The sequence below is a fragment of the Prionailurus bengalensis genome, chromosome A2 (assembly GCF_016509475.1).
Source record: "Prionailurus bengalensis isolate Pbe53 chromosome A2, Fcat_Pben_1.1_paternal_pri, whole genome shotgun sequence".
NCBI classification, from domain to species: Eukaryota; Metazoa; Chordata; class Mammalia; order Carnivora; family Felidae; genus Prionailurus; species Prionailurus bengalensis.
This window is the reverse complement of record NC_057348.1, coordinates 74010826-74024635: the sequence shown is the minus strand read 5'-3', so window position 1 is coordinate 74024635 and position 13810 is coordinate 74010826. Positions and strand designations below refer to the sequence as shown.

General features: G+C 40.7%; 1 protein-coding gene across 1 annotated transcript in view; it reads left to right on the top strand.

Moving 5' to 3' along the window:
• The window catches only part of POU6F2 (POU class 6 homeobox 2), a 387072-nt gene that overhangs the window by 128502 nt on the left and 244760 nt on the right, over window positions 1–13810 (top strand). The window lies entirely within an intron of this gene.

Here is a 13810-nt window from a genome sequence, read left to right as displayed (position 1 = left end):
AGCTGGGATGACATGGTATGGAACATGGGCAATATGCTTAAGAAATATTAGACAGAAGACAAAAAGAAAAAGAAAAGGAAACATTAGATGGGAGATGATGAGGGCCTCCCTCAGAAGTAGAAGGGGCACTGGGGGAGGCAGGCCACTGGGAGTGGCCTGCCCACTGGGAATCCTACACAGACTAATAGGCCCTCCCGTGTGCATGGGAAGAGATTGAGACATACCCTGAACTCAGAAATGCCAAGGGTGGGGTCTAGATTCTGAATATTTTAGGGGAGGTCCGTGGAAGTTCTGGCTGGGATTCAAGGGCACAAGTGCTCTAAACTCAGATAAGACCTAGAAATGACCTACTCCTCAACACTCCATGTCCCTACATGAAGTAGATACAGATTTGCGTTCTCTCCTCTCTTAACCTTTGAGAGCCCCTGCCCCCTTCCAAGCACCTCCCACCATCACCACTCTGGATCTTTCCATTCCCGTGTCCTTTGTCTGCTGCCCACAGAGATTCACTCTCAGGTGACTGTCAGCAAACCCACACCTGTGACACGAGACTAACAATGACCAGAAAGCTCAAAGAAAGAAAATGACTAAGGCTGCTCTGTCACATACGTGATAAACTTTCAAAGTCGGTGTTTTCCGTTTACTTATTATTTTGAAACACACCTGTGCTAAAAATATAATGTGCATTTGTCCTAGTGTGGGAACTGGATTATCACTTGATGGGGCAAAACAAAGTCCCCATGTGGAACTCACGCAAATGTGTTGTGTTTTTTCCTTTGTAAGATTCAGGCAGGAAATGTCGACGAATACAACCTCATATTTGTTGGAACAAGTGACAACAAGCCACAGAGGGGTTAATGGGACAGCAGGGGTGGGTCCACATTTAGGGCAGATGATTCAAGTTAGTGACTTTTCTCATTGCACAGACTGAGACAACCCACTAATCACCGTGGACAACATAAATGGAGAATATAAACGTGCTACGTAGGAGATTTATATCAAAGTGTGAACATTCCAGTTCAGTCAAGCATAACATTTAAATTAATGACCAAAAATACATTAGAGAGTGCTGCTTAACCTGAACATGGAAAAGCAATTAGGTTCAAGGCAAGTTGAAAACTCAAGGCCAAGGGTGGGTTTTCCTGCCCTTCGTGCTGGCTGGAAAACAGCCCTCATTTTCTCTCACTCTCCAAAGTCAAGTCAGGGAAAAGTATGGGGAATACTTTCGGTTTGGGGGATTTTGGCTGCAAATTGCATTACATTTTCTTTTTGTTTGTTTTGTTTGTCCTTGTTGTTTTAACCAAGGTATCATTTACGTACAATAAAATGCATGGATCTTAGGTGGCACACAGCTCAATGTGTCTTGATAATTCTATGCCTCCATGCAACCTCCATCCACCACAGTTGATACAGAAAACATTTCATTTTCCCCCAAAGGTTCCCTTGTGTCCCTTTGTAGTCAATCCCCTACCTCAAACCAGGCAACTCTGATCTGCTTTCTATCACTTTCGATTCATTTTGTTTGTTCTAGAACTTCATATACATCGATTCCTACAGTACGTATGCTTTCGTGTCTGGCTTTTTTCACTCGGCATCATGTTTTTGAGATTCTTCCGTGTTGTCGTGTATGTCAGTGGTTCCTTTATTTCTTTCCTAAGCAGTATTACATTGTAAGAAGACGCCACAATCTGTTAATCCATAACCAGCCCACATCCTAGCAGGCAGACATGGTGAAGTTCCCCTGCCCTGGGGGTAGAGAGAGTTGTCTCCATTGGACACCCCTTGGGAAGCATCCATGACCACTGTTCTCCTTGGCCCTTTGCTATATCCCTGGGAGATTCTTCCCTGCCCATCATCTTTCTTAGCTACATCTGAAGAGAAAATTGAGAAATATGCTTCAGTCCCTGTATGGCTTATGGAAGCTTGGGGGCCGAAGGGGTTGCTTGAAGTTTCCAATAGTTAAAGATTTGTAGCTTCCTTGGGAATCTGGTTCTGTCAGAAACTGAGAATGCTTCTGATCTTTTTGCTTTCAGTCAGTTCCAGATGCCAAAGTTTTTTCCAAGGCATACATCTTCCGTGTAATTTATTTTTGCTTTTTCCCTCCCTCAGTTCTCTGTTTCAATTCAATCGGCCTCAGGGTATGGGCACTCTGACCTCCTTGGTGTTCTCTAAACATGCACCTACCCAAGGGCCTTTGCACAGATCACTTCCTCTGACTGAAGGACTGTTTCCCCAGAAAGCATCAGCCTACTTCCTCCCTCACTGTCCCCAATACCCCTGTTTCCTCTGACCTGATTTCCTTCATTTACCTGTCCATAGCACTTACTACCTTCTACATAGATTTAAAATCTCAGAAATTGTTGAGTCTTTCTTATCTTGTCTTGTCTTCTTTTCTCTCCCCCTTCTTTCCTTCCTTCCTTCCTTCCTTCCTTCCTTCCTTCCTCCCTTCCTTTTACTGCAGCCACCTAGGACAGTGGAGGCAGCATCCTGATGCTTAGCCCTGATGCTCTAGGGGATGATATCTACATATAGTGTGTTAATAATATGTAGTGTTTATCTAGTCCTGCCCTTAGGACGTATGTCCTACAAGAAGCATCTTTGTTTGGTTCAGTGATGTGGCCCAAGAACTGGAACAGTGCCTGGCTCATAATAAGTGATCAAAAAGATGGATAGAGAATGGATGGATGGATGGATGGATTTTAAACCAGGACTCAGTCAAGTGAAGAGAAGTAAAGAGAACATTCAGTGTAGAGAATAAGGCATGAGGGTCCTCTGAACAGTTTTCGTTATTGTTCAAGTGAAGGTTAGGAGTCTGAAATGGCAAGAAATCAGACTGGAGGAGCAGGAAGGGGTAATACTGGAGAGCCTTGTATGCCTTTCCTGTACATGCTGAGCGGCCTCATAGGGCCCGATGTGTTAAGAGATGAGCAAACCTAAAGGCGATGCAATTCTGCTATGATATTTTCATGGGTATATGTTTGCATTTCCCTAGTAATGCTTATGTAATGCCAAGGACTCAAAGCAGCTTAGGATACAAGAAACCTGAAAGGCCAAATGCTGTTTTTTAAAAAAAGAAGAAACCTAGATGAAGATTCGGACCTATGGGACAAGTCAAAGGGGAGGCACATCACATTCATACACTTATTTATCTGTTTATTTATTTATTGAAAGAGAGAGAGTGAAATCAGGGGAGGGGTAGAGAGAGAGAGAATCTCAAGCAAGCTGCACTCTGAGAACAGAGCCCGATGCAGGGCTCAATCCCATGACTGAGAGACCATGACTTGAACCAAAACCAAGAGTTGGAAGCTTAACCAACTGAGCTGCCAAGGCACCCCCACATTCCATACTTTCAATTATCTGACAGTAAACAGAGTCATATCAGCTTAACAAGAAACAAGGTCTTTTTTTTTCTTTTTTGCTTTTCACTAATTTTATTTATTTACTCAATGTATACCTACTGAGCTTTCATAGCATATTAGGTCATGATCTCAGCTTAGGGTATAACAGGAAACAAAACAAAGAGAGACTCTGAAGGCACTGTGCTCATGCAGGATGTAAAGGAGAATGAAGCAATGAAGGGTGGCAGGCATGGGGACATGATGACACAGGGTCATCAGCATCAGTCTTTCCACTGGACAGAGACCCAAAGGACACGAGGGACAAAGCTATATAATATCTGGGGGAAGAGTATCCCAGATTAAAGTTCCAGATGCTGAGAAAAGTTCATCACACAGATTCCCAATGAAGAACTGTGGAACCGAACTGGTGGACAGGACACTGGGCATCTTTTGGGTTCACTAGGTTGTACCACAGTAACTAACAAGCACACGGTCTCAGTGAGGTACCACAGAGGTTTATTTCTGTGTTTATTTCATAATACATGTTGGCTGCAGGTCAGCAGTGGCATTGCTGAACATCCTCTTTCTAGGGTCCAGGCTGAAGAAGCACCCTCTTCCTGGAATAGGCCTTTCTCATCACACAGGGAAGAAAGAACAGCAGAAACACAATGACTTCCAAATCTTTGGCTCAGAAGTGGCTTACATCACTTCCATTCGTGTCTTGATCAAGCCTGCTGCCAATGGGAATGAGGATACCCCTAAAGCGGAGGGTGTTTCTCGAGCACATGATTGGAAGCTATATTACAAGGTGCTACACTGTTCAACCCCCACTGCACTGAAGATACCCTCCATGAGTATTTGACTTAGGTCAACTTTAAGATTCCTTCCAACACCAAGAGTTTACCATTCCATTAGGTGAACCCATTAGGTGAGACCATTAGGTAAAACGGGCTATCCATGGGTTCCTTTGAATACAACTCAGTAATAATATCATAAAGTAGTAGAATTCAAACAATAAATATATTTATGGAACAATTGGGGACTTTACAAAATAGCACATGTACACATGTAAAAGTATGACTCCTTTTTAAAATTTTTTTTTTAATGTTTATTTATTTTTGAGACAGAGAGAGTGCACGAGCAGGGGAGGGGCAGAGAGAGAGAGGGAGACACAGAATCTGGAAACAGGCTCCAAGCTCTGAGCTGTCAGCAAAGAGCCCCATGTGGGGCTCAAACTCACAGACCGTGAGATCATGACCTGAGGTGAAGTCAGATGCTTAACCAACTGAGCCACCCAGGTGCCCCAAATATGACTCCTTTTATGTAACATTCAGGAAAAGGCAAAATGATGGGGACGGAAAGAGATCAGTGGTGACCAGGGGTAGGCACTGGGGGGAAGGAGTTGACTATAAAGCAGTGCAAGGGAATTTGGGAGGCTGATGAGACAGTTCTCTGTCTCGATCATGATGGAGGTTACAGGACTCCATGTGTTTGTTAAACTGCATGCTAGAAAGGGTGAATCTTACTGTATGTAAAATATACCTGTTTTTTAAAAAAAGGGAAGTATATGGTATGGTGCTTATAAAATACCAATAAAACACCAACTTAGGGGTGCTTGGGTGGCTCAATCATTTAAGCCTCTGACTGTGGCTTAGGTCATGATCTTGCAGTCTATGAGTTTAAGCCCCGCATTGGGCTCTGTGCTACCAGCTCAGAGCCTAGGGCCTGCTTCAGATTCTGTGTCTCCCCCTCTCTCTGACCCTCCCATGCTCATACTCTGTCTCTGTCTCTCAATAATAAATAAGCGTTAAAAAAAAATTAAAACACCAACTTAATGTTAAAACATAAAAAAGAATATGTATGGGGCTCCTGGGTGGCTCAGTTGCTTAAGTGTCTAGTTGACTTTGGCTTAGGTCACAAACTCACCTTTTGTGAGTTCGAGCCCCACATCAGGCTCTCTGCTGTCAGCACAGAGCTTACTTCAGGTCCTCTGTCACCCTGAGTTTCTGCCCCTCCCCCACTCGACTCCCTTTCTCTCTCTCTCTCTCAAAAATAAATAAACTTTAAAAAAGAATATGTGAGTACAAATCTGCTAATAAAATGAAAGCTAGGGAAAGCTTCATGGAGACGAGAGACTCAAGTTTTCCCATTAAAGAAAGTGTTAATGGCTGTATTTCTCAGATGCACAAGTGAACATTAAAATAACACAGATTTTTACATGCACACAATTTGACTCCAGTTGTTTGAAAGAAATCCAAACACACAGCCACACACCCCACAGAGAGAGGAAAGAAAACTACTGTATACAACAAAGTGTTACTGGCAGATTCTAGACAGCAAGAAATTATGGATGATGTTTTCCTTCTTTAAATTTCTTCATTAATAAGTATTATTCCAAAATCAGAATACTTTGTATTCATTAAAGTTAAAAGTCATATCCAAAGCATCATTATTAGCATTGACAAGGTTGGGTCTATGGGTCTGCTGTCTTGCCCTTCTAACCACCTTTTTAAAAAAGCATCCCTCAACTCAAAGTGGATTAATTCTCAAATTAACACTACAACCACAAAACAACTCTATGCATTCATGATGTATGAGCAATCTTTAATACGAGTAAAATTGCCTTTAAATGTGCTTGATTTTATTGATCAAGGGATAATTTATAGTCAGGGAGTGGATGAGGGGTAGGCACGTGTTTCTGAGCATTCTATCATTCTTGACGAAGGAAACAGTAGGTGGCCATGGGTGCTGCTTTCCCTAATAATTTACTTTTGTGCTATTCTAGTGATGTCCATACCCAGAAAGTGTCGTCCCCAAGGGCATCATGAACATGAGAGCGGAGGTCTAATACCACTCACAGAAAGGGCAATGCAGCACCTGCCACAGAAACAAGAAGAATGGACTCAGGCTTTTCGTATGCAATGATTTCTCAGCCTCTGATAGGTGGCTTGCTGTCACAAAGTCCAATATTAAAAATATCTAGTGCATAAATTCATATTTGCGGTGTTATTCAGAAGAGCCCCACCTGACACACCATACAATAATACCAAATCCACCGTAAAGAAGTTATGAAAGTTGTTGCATGTGTCTTACTCCGGCAGTTTTTCAAACCTCCGTATCTCCGAGGCTTCAGACTTTTTATTTAAAATACCTGGAAAGCCCGTTCTGCAGTACATTATCCTTGAAGCAGGCGTCACTGAGGCACTAGGGTATGGATTAAACTGGAAGCACATGAATGAGGAGTATGACTAGTATACTGTGTATTTAAGAGATACTGTCAATGGAATAAAGCATTGTCAAAGGATAATGGTTTCCAGCTGCCACATAAATGTCAAAGCAAAGCCAAAGCATTTATTTTCAAAGCAAAAGGCAGGGAAGTAATGTGATCCCCAGTTTGTACATAATAAGGCTGTAAATCCATCAGGGCTCTTGATGGCATGCAGCGGAGTGTCTACACTAGGATGTGCAAACTGGATTAGATTCCAAGGCAGCCATCAGAGCTCTTTTCCAAGATGGCTGCCTCTAGAATGACACTGAACATAAAAACAGAAAAGATTGTGCTCAGAATGTTTCTCAAACCTACTCCATTACCAAGGATGAGAGAGACTGGGATTATTTGTTCAAATTTCCTCTGGGACCAAAATAAAGAAGTCTTCTGTATCTTTTGGAAAGTGTGGAGGAGGCGGGCAGGGAGTGGGGAGGTACTGAAAGTAAGGAGATGGGAGTTGGCCCCTCCGTTCCCCTCTGCCAATGTTCAGAGAATGAAGAGGTAGAGTTGCCAAGAAAGTCCGGTCTTCTTGTACACGTGTGATTCTTGAAGGGCAGATTTCCAGCGAGAGGTCACAGCTGTCATTTCTTGGCCCCTCCAGAGAAAAGCTCAACCTCATTTCTTGCCCTGAGCTGTGCACAAAGATTGATTGATGGATTTCACAAATACTTGCTAAGCATCTGCTCTTTTCCAGGCACTGTGGCACTGTGGTAGGCACTCCGGTCTTGTTAGAAAAGAGGCCTTCGTAGTAATCAGGGAGAGAAAGGGTCCGGGTGGCCATGATGAAGAGCAGAGGATTCACTGAGGAGACATTAACAAGATGCGTTTGGTAGGACTTGGTGATGGATTAAATGTAGAGGGATAAAAGGAAAGACAGGGAGATGTTTAGCTAATTTGACATGTGACTTCATTGCCTATGGAAATTTTAAATGGAAATACCAGTGGCCAGTTGAAAATACATGGTTCTGAAACTCAGAATGGAATTGGCCCTGGAGACCCTGATGTAGACACCATCAACACGTGTGACTGAAACCAGGGAGGGAAGACATTTCTGGGAAAGAAGAGGTTAGGGAAGGATCACGAGTCAAGCCATTGGAAGAGGAAGATACAGGCACAGCCGAGACCGAGGAGAAGTCCCAACGTGCATGATTGTTCTGCACCGGCTTAGCCTGCAATTCTTTGGGTTTGGATTAACTTTCCTTGGACATAATCGACACATTCACACTGGAGCTTCTGGCTGTTGCTTACCCCTTATATAGCCAGAGTGCAACAAGAAAGAGCCTAAAAATTGTATCTGTCAATTTGCTCTTTATCTTCTGAAGACATGCCAAGTTTCCATATATAAAGAAGCTATTTTAAGAGCTTGTACCTAAAAGCTTGAACAGGGTTTGCTGTCTTGCTGGAAAGTAACTCCACTGATTTAAATCTATTATTTAAAAATGTAGTTGTAGTCTTAAAAATCTCAAAATGAAAGTACTTGAGTCTTTTTCCCCCCTCCATTCTTCTTTTTAAAGCACTTTGGGTCATGCCCACTGTAGCCATGCAGGGCAGAGGAAGCAGCATTGGCCTTGGTATGGGGTATGGATAGAGGAGGACACCTGTGCTGGGGAAAAGCCGTAGTATAGATACCATACTTCTAATTTTCGAGAATTACTTATGTTGGAAAAGTATGTCTTATTGCTAGCAAAATTAGTCACTGAACATCTTTTGGTTCCACATTAACCTTTTTTTTTTTTTTTTGCTTTAGTATTATCTCCCAAATTGTATTAATCAATCATGCTCACCCACTGTATAGCCAAAATTTACAACAAAACAAAACAAAACGAAACTCAGTATGTTTGTCATTTGTCACCAGATTAGGATTAGCACAAAATGCAGGTCCATTAAAACATTCTTAGGCATCTCGGTTCCCCTGTGTGCCATTATTTTAGAAATTCTTAGCAGAACATATATATATTCAACACTTGACATAAGATAATTTGAGTTTGCTGTGTTTGGAAAATAACTCACAGGGGAGAAAGTTGCATTAAATAAATAATAGAGATAAAATTTATACTTCTATATATTTCAAAGCTAATGTCGCTAACTTACAATAGAACGGTAACGTGAAGACACAGTGCTATAATTTGATTGATTTGTTTTGACAGCAGCCAAATAATTGAGAGTGAAAGGTGTCAGCACAGATGAAATATTGTATAAGCCACGTTCAAAAGGCAGCCCTCGCAGCAGCAGCAACTAGAGTTTTATTTCCTTTGATTCCGTACTGGTACTCACCTCCAGTTTATTACGAAACCATGAAAGGTGTATGACTTCCCCAACGAGGGAGACTTTTATGGAGAGGATAGAAATAGAAGTTTGCCAAATAGTTGAACAATGGTTATAGACAAGAGGAGGGAAAATGGCTACAGCGTGCCAAGCTGAATGCTAGCAGCCTGTCCCTTTTCTTTTGCAAGTTGCTGCTCTCTTGCATTTCACCTCACTTTGAAGAGACTCTGAGTGAGAGCAAATATTAGATCCCATTTTCTGCACCTTGACAGGAGATGGGCCAAAGATGTGCTTGGCACCATTTCCAGGCCCAGATAAAGAGCATTTACCCAACTGAAAACCCTCGTGTCTGGTTAATGATAAGATTTGAGGTGCCCGGTGAATATAGGAGCTAAATGGTCAGGGGAGGGTTGATCGGGAGAAAATCTCTGCCCATCGGTGACTGTGCCTTAACAGAGTAGTGGTTAACGGGTAAGTAGGTAACAGGTAAAAGGTGGTGAGTCTCACCGGCCTGGGTTAATTCCAGCCCTACAGCTTGCTAGTTGTGTGACCTGCCTTCCTCAGATATTTTATAGAGCCGTTTAAGGATTACAAGGGATACTGTATGGGACATGTCCAGCAGAGTGCCCGACACTTTGTAAGTGCAAAGTGAATAAGAACTTCCATAGTCTCCCTTATCTGCGGGAAAGATGTTCCGAGCCCCTCACTGGACGCCTGCAGCCACAGATGGCACTGAACACTATGTACAGAGTGCTTTTTCCTCTATGTGCATACCTATGGTAAAGTATACTTTACAAATTAGGCACAGTAAGGGATCAACGATGATAACTAGCAATATAAAATAGGACAATTATGATAACAGACTATAATAAAAGTTGTGGGAATGTGGTCTCTCTTTCAAAGGATCTTACTGTATGTACTGATCCTCCTTGTGCTGATGTGGGATGTTAAAATACTGTGTGAAGAGATGAAGTGAGGTGCATGATGTAGGCGCTGTGACGCAGTACTAAGCCACCATTGACCTTGTGATGACGTCAGCAGGAGGGTCAGGTGCTTCCAGACCATGGTTGACTGTGGGTAAGAGAAACTGTGGAAAGCAAAACCGCAAATAAAAGGGGACTCCTGGGGTGCCTGGTTGGCTCAGTCGTTTGAGTGCCCTACTTTTGATTTCAGCTTGGGTCATGATCCTGGAGTTGTGGGATCAAGCCCAACATGGGGCTGTGCACTGGGCATGGAGTTTGCCTGAGGTTCTCTCTCTCTCTCTCTCTCTGAAATAATAAACTTAAACAAAATTTTTTAATTAAAAAATCAAAGGGGACTACTGTACTTTTACTACTTAGAGTTGCAAAACCTAAAATGACAGCAATGTGGCTATTGGGCCCTTGAAATGTGACTACTCCAGGTTGACACATGCTCTAGATGTAAAATCTGCACAACTGCAAATATCTCATTAATAGTTTTATATTGATAACATGTTGAAAAGATATTTTGGATATATTAGGTCAAATAGAATATACCATCAAAATTAATTTCACCCATTCCTTTTTATTTTTTTTTAAATATGGAGACTAGAAAATTTTAAATTATGGATGTGGTTCACATTCATGGCTTGCATTATATTTCCATAGGATAGCATTGGCCCAGCCTGGAGGACCTCCCTAAATCCCATATACATTTGGCACTAATTAAAAGTTGTGCTCATTAAAAATAAACATAATTAGCATACATTTAAGTTTTGGACCCTCAAGCAGAAAATCACAAAGGGTCCTGTTCAGTGACAAAAATTAGAGAGACTACATTTAATAAGTTCTCTGCTGTAGTTTAGGAACTATTTGGGATTCTATCTATCTATATAAAAAAGGATACAATTTACAGTTTTTACTACCAACTTCCATTGACCAGAATCTAAAGTTCTCTTTCTTTTTTAAAAAATGTTACACTTTGTACTTTGAAACATAGAGAAAATATGCTCAACTGATCTAGAATTAAGAAACGTTAAGATTTTGCCACCTTTGCTTGAGATCTATTATCTTAGAAAATGAAACATTATAAATAATGCTAAAAATCTTCTGCTGCTTCTGTCCAGGCTTCCACAGTATTCCCCACTCCTGGAAGTAACCACTACCCCTCCAGTGCGTGTGTTTATGAATTTACCATATATTATACATACACACATACGTGAAATATATAGTATGTATTGTACTATAAATATATACTATAATTTTGATGTGTTAAAATTTGACATAAAGTAGCACACTTTAGGTATATTTTTGTATCTTGCCTTTTACTTTCTGCGTTTTGCTTTCGAGGTTTGTCCATGTTGATATATGTAGATAATAATTGTGGGTTTTTTATCATGCTTTTTCTGCCCTTTTTCTCCTTTCTTGCATTCAAATGGACTTGTTGAGTTTTCTTTCTTTTTTTTTTTTTTTTCCACCTACTGGATTAGAAGTTAATCATCCAATTTTATTCTTTTAGTTGTTATCCCTGTATTTGGGATATGTGTTTTAAGGAGTCATATCAGTATTTTTATCTTTGCTCCTAACTAACATTGCAACTTTTTGATACCCTCCTGCTGTCTTCTACACTGTTATTCCCCAACTTTAGTTATTCTTCATACTGTTGTGTGTACAACCTCTTAGCTTTCATTATATTTGCAAAATTCTTTACCCATCATTATGTCTTATATCCCATTCCTCCCTTTCAGAGCTTTCTGATTCTTTTAATGAAGATCTTTGAGTGATAAACTGAGTTTCCTTTATTTAAAATTCTCCTTTTGTCCTTATTTTCTATTGTGTAGCTGGACTTACAATTCTCGGTTAATAGTTAATATTTTCAGCAAATGGATCAATTATCTTCCAGGCTCTATTTTTTGCTGATCACAACTATATTGTCAGTTTAATGGTCATTTCTTCACAGATACCTCTTTTTTTTTTTTTTAAGTTTTTAAGTGTTTACTTTTTTTTAAGAGAGAAAGAGAGACAGCGTGTGAGCAGGGGAGGAGCAGAGAGAGAGGGAGACACGGAATCGAAGCAGGCTCCAGGCCCTAAGCTGGCAACACAGAGCCTGATGCGGGGCTCAAACTCAGGAACCGTGAGATCATGACCTGAGCCGAAGTCAGATGCTTAACAGACTAAGGCACCCAGGTGCCCCTAAAATATCTTTTAAAATCATGGCTGATGTTAAGATTTTTCTTTTTGTCTTTGGGATTCACCAATTTTACTGTGAAAGACCTGGGTATGGATTTATTCTTATTTATCCTGCTTGGGGCTTGGGACTCCTGACATTTTGGTCATCATCTCTTCTCCCCCGGTCTCTCAATTCTTTCCTCCAGGAACTCCCACTACCCACCCACTGTCCTCTATGTCTCTCAGTCTCTCATACTTTCTCTCACATTATATTTTGTGCAACATTTTTTATTTCCTTATATCTATCATCCAGTCTTCTAATTCTCTCTGTAGTTATATTTAATCATATGTTCAACCTTAATTTTTTCATTTTAAAAACTGCATTTTTCATTTCTAGGTGTTCTAATTTTTTTCCTTTATGGCTTCTCTTTGTTCTTAGCTTTCTTTAATCACTGGAAAATATTTATTTTATAATCTTCTTCAGACTGCCTTTTAGCTTAACTACTTGAGCTAATTCATAATTGCTGTCTCTTATTCATAGTGGACTGTGTCCCTATGTCATAAGGAATTTTTTTATTTTGAACTCACTTTAAGCAGAGATAGTTGTTTTTGTTTTTAATTTTCTTAATGTTTATTTATTGAGAGAGAGACAGAGTGTGAGCAGGGGAGGGGCAAAGAGAGAGGGAGACACAGAATCTGAAATAGGCTCGAGGCTCCAAGCTGTCAGCACAGAGCCCCACGCGGGGATGGAAGTCATGAACTGAGATCAATTCTGGGTTCTGGGTTTTTAGAACAAGGCTCTGTTCAAACAGTTCTTCTTACATGGATCCAAGGCCCAGATCCTGCCCCAGTGTTGGTGGCCAAACATCAGCCCCATGCTGGACAGTCCTGACCCCTGTCCGCCCTCAGGGTGCCAGGGTGTCAGTTAGTGGTCTTACCGTTTTTTATTTCTGATGCCTGAGCATGTTCCTTTCTGCCTGTGTATCTAAAGTTTTGACATGTTTTGGTCATAATTTCTATATATTGGAAGCAAGAAGATTGTCCATGTTAGGTCAGTCTAATATTTTTCCATGAAAAGTCTTCTCTACTCCCTTTTGTCAATTTCTCTAGGTGGATCAAGTCTGGATAGCTCATCCTTGGCACATAGATAATTCCTAAACATTTCAAGCATTCAATTTGGTAGCGACTTAAATTAATTTTTTTCTGGAACTTTCAGAATATTCTTTGTGGAATTACCGAAAGTTTTAGAAAGAAAGCAACAATCCCATTACAAATATATCGAATATTGTAACCCTCTGGGATGTTCTTGAGTGACAGATACATCTATGGTTCTTATTAAGTAAACCAAATTCTGTGAGGATGCCCAAGGTTATTCAGCTAAACCTTGGTCTCAAAAATAAATAACTAGAAGGGATCACAAATAAGTTAGGACATTTCTCAGTTTCAGGAAAAAGCATAGAAAATACTCTTTAATTTTTATTTTTAGGATATTTTTAAATTTTGATTTTGCTTTTAGTTAAAATAAATTTTAATTTATTAGCTTAACAAAGTTTTGTATCTATTAAGGATGTGGAAATAATATTCTAAGTTTGAAATATTCAAACCATAACAGAGGAGTACAGCGAACACAAATACCTGTGTGCCTTCCTCCTGTTCTATCAAACTCTAACATTTTCCCCTTCTTGCTTCATATCGCTTCTTAAAAAATATTGCAGGGGCACCTGGGTGGCTCAGTCGGTAAGCATCCAACTCTATCTCTGCTCAGGTCATGATCGCATCGTTTGTGGGTTCAAGACCCGCATCGGGCTCTG